This window comes from Lepeophtheirus salmonis, chromosome 12 (genome assembly GCF_016086655.4).
Source record: "Lepeophtheirus salmonis chromosome 12, UVic_Lsal_1.4, whole genome shotgun sequence".
Taxonomy (NCBI): Eukaryota; Metazoa; Arthropoda; class Copepoda; order Siphonostomatoida; family Caligidae; genus Lepeophtheirus; species Lepeophtheirus salmonis.
Window position 1 is genome coordinate 8,812,833 of NC_052142.2, and position 7,764 is coordinate 8,820,596.

A 7,764-nucleotide genomic window follows, 5' to 3' on the forward strand; every position below is an offset into this window, starting at 1 on the left:
TAATAGCGAAGGAAAACTTTGTAAACTCTGCAAGTGTTTACTAAAAATATTGATGAATGCTATAAATAAACAGTTGTATTTGAATTTTTAAAGAAGAAGTGACCTATAAGGTCTTACGTTCAAGGTTAATACAAATACAAAGTTAGAATATAATGTAATTGTATTTGCTTGAATAATCTATGAACCAATAATAATCTATGACGGTTCTAAAGTTAGAACTTTCAATTTGATGTATGGCAACGACTGCTAGGCAAGAAAGACAAATTTTGACAAAACACGCAATCACTCATACACTATGACGTAAATATTGAAAAGCGTAATGGAAGTCAAACATCAGTTATACACGCGTTATGGTATAACCTTATATTTCCTATTAACCTTGCTTACATTAAAATATTTCAGAAATAAAAAATTAATGTTAATACACACTGTAACAAATTTTAATATGCTTATTGGAAGCAATAGATAGATAATCCCAACGAGCCGTTGATATACTTTTGCTTTAATTAATGAACAAGGAAAAACATTATTGTATAAAGTTTTAACTAAACACTTTCGTACACTTCAATGGATTAACCATTAGCGGCTTTCAGAAAGAAGGATGGTTTTTCATTTATTGATTCATTATGAAGGAATTACACTGATTTCCGCACCTGTATCGACAAGGATGTTTTTCCGATAAATTTTATCGTAAATTTTATAAAAGTGGGAAGGAGTTCATCTTTGAAACCTAATAAAAAAATATGATGCAAATACATAATCTTCATTCCTTAAATGCAGACTTGGACTTGCTGCTTAAGAATTGGACTTGAGTCTATATTTTGAATATTTGCAACATAATTGATCTTACAATCAACGACTTACGTCTTGGATTCAAAAGATTTTAGATGGTTGTTAGCTAATTTTCTCACAATTTGAGGGCTTTATGAATACTCAAGGACTTGGACTTGCAATTTGTATAAGGACCTACTACTACCTCTGCTATAAATGAAGCAATATGTATATTCTTGGAAACAAAACGAAATTTCAACAAATAAAATACTAACAGACAGTGTAAGTCAAATTAATTGAATGTTTTTGGTATAGTGAGCTTTTTGAGTATACAAGTTGACTCAGCTTTTTGCCTTCTCAGTTTCTACAACGAGATAGGCAGCGACACCCATTCCTACTTTGGAGGCATCTCCGAAGACAGCAAGAACCTTTATGCTTCCCCGTTTAACGCGGGAAACGGAGATCTTTCATCAAAGGGATTTGTTTAACCCATTTGCTAAAGATCTTAATGCCCGCTTTAGCAGCTTCGGGGACTTTAGACTTAAGATTTCGTCCCACTTAAACTTGTCTTCCCATAATAAAGGAAGAATCAGTTTAAATTGCATTATAAATGGTAATACATAATCTTGTATGTCAAAGACTTGACGAGCTAGAGATACAATATCCCATCTTGATAATGAAGCACAATCAGGATTAAATTTTGAAATATGCTTCCAAGATAAAACATAAATTCATCTGTACATACGTCCAACTTTAAACCAAGAACTGAAATCTCATCTCACGTGGAGGAACAATTCGTTCTGATTCAATCAATGAAAAATTTTCTGGACGTGAAGATGTTATCTTGTGGCCATAAAATCCTCCACATTCGAGAATTTTTAATTTCTTTAAAGTAGTTTGGATAGCTTTTTCCGGAGTATCCTGGGTATATTGTCCATGTAGGTCATTTTATTTATAAATTCTGAAGCTATTGTGTATTTCTTTGCTACCTTCTAGGCAGTTTCCTTAAGATACCACATAGAAATATATTGAGCTAAAACTAGTCTTAACACAACGACCTTGAACCTTATCAACCACGGTTGATCTCCGGGCTTTCTCCAAATAAAACGGAACATATTTTTATCAAGGGGGTCGGCAAAGTTAATCGATAAGAACATCTTTTTAATGTCAACGGTGACAAAATACTTCAAGCATTTAACCTTTAGAATAAGTTCCATTATATGTGGAAGCATATTCTTACCTGGCATTAGTAGCTTATTTAATAATTTAGTTTTATCTTTGAAATCAGGTAAAGATGCATTTACCACAATCCTACATTTGTAGAGTCCTTATCAAGCCGAAAGACAGGTCTTGATATCAGGACATGGGTGGAATATTTTGTAATTCTTTCGTTAGAAGGAACTTACTCAGTATAATCAAGATCAAGAAACTCTTGATAAGCCTCTTAAACTAAGTTCATATGTTCAGATTTGACCTTATCGTGAACTCGCTGCATGACAGCAATGGTTCTACTGTAGTTATCAGATATAACTCTACCATTAGGATCACTATCAATCCATGGCATTTTTATGAATCACTCATCCCTAGATGTATCAAAGACAGCAGCTTTTTGCTTATGCAAATCTGTCTGGAGCCAGTTCTGGTTCTTGAGGATTTATACCCACATTCTCCCCATTCCAAAACTTAGTTGAATTAAACTCGAGAGAACGATAAATAGTATCAAGATCAAAGTCTTTAATTTGAGTAATAATTCCAGAATACAAAGAAGCCTTATTATCAATGGTAATTCTTTCTGAAATATGATATGCTCCTCTAAGGACCCCTCCTAACATAGTCAACTTAGCAACAGGGAATGGCATGTTAGTTTCTCCTGAAAGTAGCAAAATCATCTTTTGTTTCTGAAGCATTATTGTGGAATAATAAGGTTCCGAAAAGAAGAATTTGAAAATCTCTAGTTCGTGTACTAGGTAACTCTTCTGTCAACTTAATGTATTTAGTGTAATCCCATTTTTTAGGATCAAATTGAATTGGATCTAAGGAATTAACAATTCGTTTACAAGTAATAGCGACAATGGGTGCTGTACAAGTAAAATTCTTCAAATTTGATAATTCAAAAACAACTTGCTTTTCTTTATAGGAATTTATTGCTCCCCTGCAACAGCAATATCGATATTGATAATATCTCCCTTTCATCCTAGAGATTTTGCTGTAGCAGATTTAATGATTGATAGGTTTGCTCCTGAATCAAGTAAAATTCGAATCTTACATAATTTCCCATTTACAGGATTAATAACTAAGGTTGATAATTTTTGTAAGAATCCAAAAGCGTACGAGGATAAGAGAAGAAAAACTTATGGCATCATTAGAGTTGTTGGAATCGTTAAAAAAAACGAATTCGATTGGTCGAAAGAGATTATATAAAAAAAGGAATAAAACACGTTGGTAACCTTGCATCTTCTAAACAACTTTTCCTCAGTATTGTACTAACCATCAGAAAAGCAACTTCCCCGCACTACTCTCTCACGTATATCATCATCATGCCGAAGAAAACGTGCCTTTTTCATGGGGTTCTAACAACGGAGTTACTGATGTGTGGAATTATGATTGGGAAAATAAAAGTATATCTTGCCGTTTTTGTGGTGTCTCGTGCCCATCTTGTTCTTTATGGCAAGTAATCCGCCACTCCGAAACCTCACATCAACAACTTAAAAGTCTTCAATAAACACAAGATTCAAGTAGACAAAGGAGAATTAAACGGTTCATCATTCAATTTGGACGTAGCACTGAAAAACTTCTCTTGGTCGATGGGGCATTAGCAACTTGGTTGGGGAAGTATGTCAAGGAGTTTTGAATAGAATGAAAGAAGAGGTGGAAGAAAAAGATATTTTCGTTGCACTAGATGAGACAAGAGATCAAGGGAGGTCAATGACTGCAATTTTGATTGGCCCTTTGGATGGACATTTCTTTGAGAGGCCTTACCTTATTGACTTGATTGATATTGAGATTGCAAATGCAAACAATTTAAAGAACATTGTCATAAGCTCAGTTTATATGTTATTGGGAGAAGATTTTGTCCCGTATATACTTAAAGTTTTCATCACTGTCTCGTATTGTCTCAAAGCAGGAGAAGATCTTCGGGGAAAAAATTCCTGGAATTGATTCCCATTACATATATTGGCTCATGGATGACATAGAGTTGCAGATATGGTTCAACTAAAGTTTCCTTTATCGAACGAACTTATTTCCAATGTGAAGAAGATGTTTTGGATTTCTGGAAGAAGAAAAAGAGTATTTACTGGTTTGTACGAAATTCCCCTCCCTCCATCACCATTTATAACAATATAGGGAACTTGGTTAAAAGCAGTGGAGTACTACTATCGTTACTTTGACGTCTTCAGATAATATTTAAACAGACTTGATGAAGATTTGGCAGCAACCAGAAGAGTACAAGAAGTAATTAATAATTATTCCTTAAGAGAAGAAGTCGTATTTATACACGATAAATTTTCGTCAAATACCTTTGGGAATAACTGCGCTTGAGGAAAGATTGCCTCTTCTTACCAGCCTAACCATAGTAGAAAATCTGACTCAAGATTTGAAGGAAAGGCAATTCAAGACCAAGTTAAAAGAAGTGCTTCAAAAGAATCCTGGCTACACAAAACTAAAGGAACTCTCAATAAGTGAAAACCTTGTATACAAAAATATTCTAATTGTCAATTGTGATGTTGAGAGAGTCTTTACTATAATGAATATCATCAATACGAAAAAGAGGTCCAAACTAAGTACTAAGAAATTGAGGGAATTGCTGATCCCCAAAGACGGCAAGATGTTTACAATCATCCACACCAAATTACGAAATGGAACTCTGAATTTTTGTACCATCTAACAGTAAGTATTCATTTTTTTTTTAAATCTGATCATTTTCATTCTATTTTAGCCAAAATTATCAAGAATTATGATACACAACTAATTAAATGGCAAAAAAAGTGCTTAAATGGTCACAACAACGGGAGTAGTAGCTTTGGATGGTTCGCAACTAGTTTATCTGACATTAGTTTCTTCACTTAAAGACTTGGGTATGATCATTAGGTTTTCCAATATTACATAGTCAATAAATATTACTTTTTTATCACTTAAGGATTAGCTATGGTTGATAAGCCCTCAAAAATGGTGTTCAGAAAACTCATAAAACGCAAAAACAACTGCTTAAATGGTCACAACAACGAGGGTAGTTACTTTGGGTGAAGCATTATAATTAGCAATTGTGCGTATCCTTCATGACAATAGTATGCTGTTATACAAGCATAAATAACGGGAGGAAATCTTTTTTGATGCCCTTAATAAGGAGCAATATCGCCGAATATTACAACATAATTAGCTTTTGCACTAATTCTCTACGATGGATTTAATTCTAACATTTTTTTAATAAGTATATTTATATTGTCTAATTTTTTGATTTTGACGTTTACCTCATTTTTTACAATTATTTAGATCTCATCGATATCTATCCTGCGCACAATTGTATATAGCAATTTCCCCATTAGGAAAAAAGGGTCGATGATCTTTTTTATTAAACTCCAAGTCTGGCTTGTGTTGAGCAACTTAAAGTTATGACATATTTAACTGAATTCATGTCAGAACAAGAAAATATTATTTGGATCAATCTATTATTTCAATATTCTCTATTTACAATTTATTGTTTTTATTAGTTATATGATTCTAATTGTTTAATTTTGTATATTTAACATCAATGTATGATGGTTTATTTTTTAGTATGTAGATTATATTTAATTTAAGCCTTCTTTTTAAACTTAAAACTTCAGATATATTTCGAAATGCTCTACTTTGTCGTTTCATTAGGTATTTTTCTGAGAATATGGTTCATAATGAATTACAATTTCATGGAGTGTGACGTTTTCTAATCTACTGTAACGGATAAAAAACGTATAAGTATGTTATACGTAATATATCTAAATTAAACATTTTGCTAATAAATACTTTCGTTATACCCCCAAAAAACATAATAAAGCAGGCAGATGATAATCACATCAGTATTTTAAACAATGATAGCATAAGTTTTTCTCCCCCCTTCTCCTTGCACGCGTTTTATCTACCGAATTATCAACTTTATTAATAACGCAACGACATAATTAGCACAGAATGCTTTGTATTTAGGGATATTGTCAAGTATTTTACTACAATTAATTGACATAACTTGTAGAGCTCTTTCAAGAGGGAAGTTTTTGTACTATCTATTTTCCCCAAAGCATTTATGTTACTGATATTAATTTAATCTCTCTTATTCAGAGGATGAGGAATCCCTTGAAAACACAAGTAGAATTTCTAGCTCTTTTGAAAAGAGGCAGTGAATTTGGGAGTTAGGGTCAGTAATCAAACCTCAGGAAGCGAGATAGCCAATAAACTATTCAGACACAGGATGCTGTACCTGCAGACTTAATTCCTGCCGATAAAATATCAGATTCGAAACCCTAGAAAACACAACTAGAATGAAAGAATTGCTATTCACAAAGGAACCAACAGATAATCCAAAATAATCCTCAAATGTAGATCTCAAGATCCAGCTCGAAGGACCATGCAAAGACTAGTGCACTGTATAATTCGGAAATCTACCTCGATAACCTTGTGTATGAATAGCAACCCTTGACAATGAATATGATAATTATTATTACCTCAATATATAAATAAAAACAACAATATTTGTTTTTGAGAATAAAACTATTATATTTAGAACAGAAATGCAATTTAGACCTCTTCCTGACAATAGCAACCAAATAACATTGACTGAAGATGGGATAATTATTAACTGTGAGGAACTCCTATTGTGGCGTACATTAATAGTACGCCAAGTTATAACTCTTTCTCTCTTTTGGCGCTAATAGTCAAAATGAGAAAATTGGACAAGTTCAACCTTGTAACAATTATTGGACAAGTTTAAACTTGCAGTAATTATTCGACAAGTTCAAACATGTAATTATTAATTACGTTAACGTGATTCGTATAATGCAAATTGCAATATTATGCTAAAATGATCGATTTGCCGCGACACAAGGAGACGTTGTTGCGTTGAAAATGGTTGCTTGAAACTTCCTTTTCTAAGTGGAGAGATATTTCGAAAATTTATAAATCTATGAACAGCAAAAGGTGGCAAGTAATTTTTTTCAAGTTGGTTCTCCTGTATGTAAATAGTATTTTCGAAATTCCCTTAGTTTGTAAATAATATCTCAAATAAAGTCACCATGCTGAAAGTGGAGTGAATAAACTTTTGAATACTCAGAAGGTATAATTCTTAGCTAGGAACTTTTAGTATTCGTTCTGAGAGAAAGAATGAGGTGATATGGAGAGATTTGTGGATTCAGTTTCATAATCTGAATAAAAATGAGGAACAAAATATTTTTTTTGCATCATGAGAAACTTACTTGAGAGTCATATTGATGAATCAGTTCTACAACTTTCAATATCCTCACAAGATCCTCTGAATGAAAATTCAAACTAAAATTATATATACAGCTATGGTTTATTAAATATATCTGCCAATTTGAGTGTTTACTACATTGATTAACAAACACATTGATGACGTAAGGTATGCTAATTATTAGCGTAGGGAAATGTAATTTTAGTCAGAGCCCTGGTAGAACTTTGTCGTTAGCTCAACTTTCATATTATTGTCAAAAATCCTTTATTTCATTTTATCTTCTCTAAACATTATAATCTCCTTCTAAAAAGTGTGCAAAGATAGATACTCTAACATGCAGAAATAATTATTCTTAAAATGTTGCAGTCCTTATTTTTTATTTTACATGAAGTAATCGTTTGTTTTTTCATGATAAGTTGTTACACAATGTACATTTTAATAACCAGTGAAAAAAGAAGTCGGTAGGAGAGTATAAACCTCCTCCATTCATTAACTTTGACGGCTTTATTTTTTTCCATCTCATACAAGTCAATGACGTATTGAAAGTTTGAGGATAAGAG

The 7,764-nt window shown here is 32.6% G+C and overlaps 1 long non-coding RNA gene across 1 annotated transcript; it reads left to right on the forward strand.

The window, feature by feature from the left end:
• The first annotated feature begins 2,527 nt into the window (after window positions 1–2,527).
• Window positions 2,528–5,614, forward strand: LOC121127154 (uncharacterized). The gene is made up of 7 exons (XR_011782495.1): window positions 2,528–2,738; window positions 2,787–2,857; window positions 2,909–3,002; window positions 3,056–4,659; window positions 4,709–4,847; window positions 4,910–5,200; window positions 5,263–5,614. It is a non-coding gene; the product is annotated as an uncharacterized lncRNA (long non-coding RNA).
• Window positions 5,615–7,764: the final 2,150 nt, after the last annotated feature.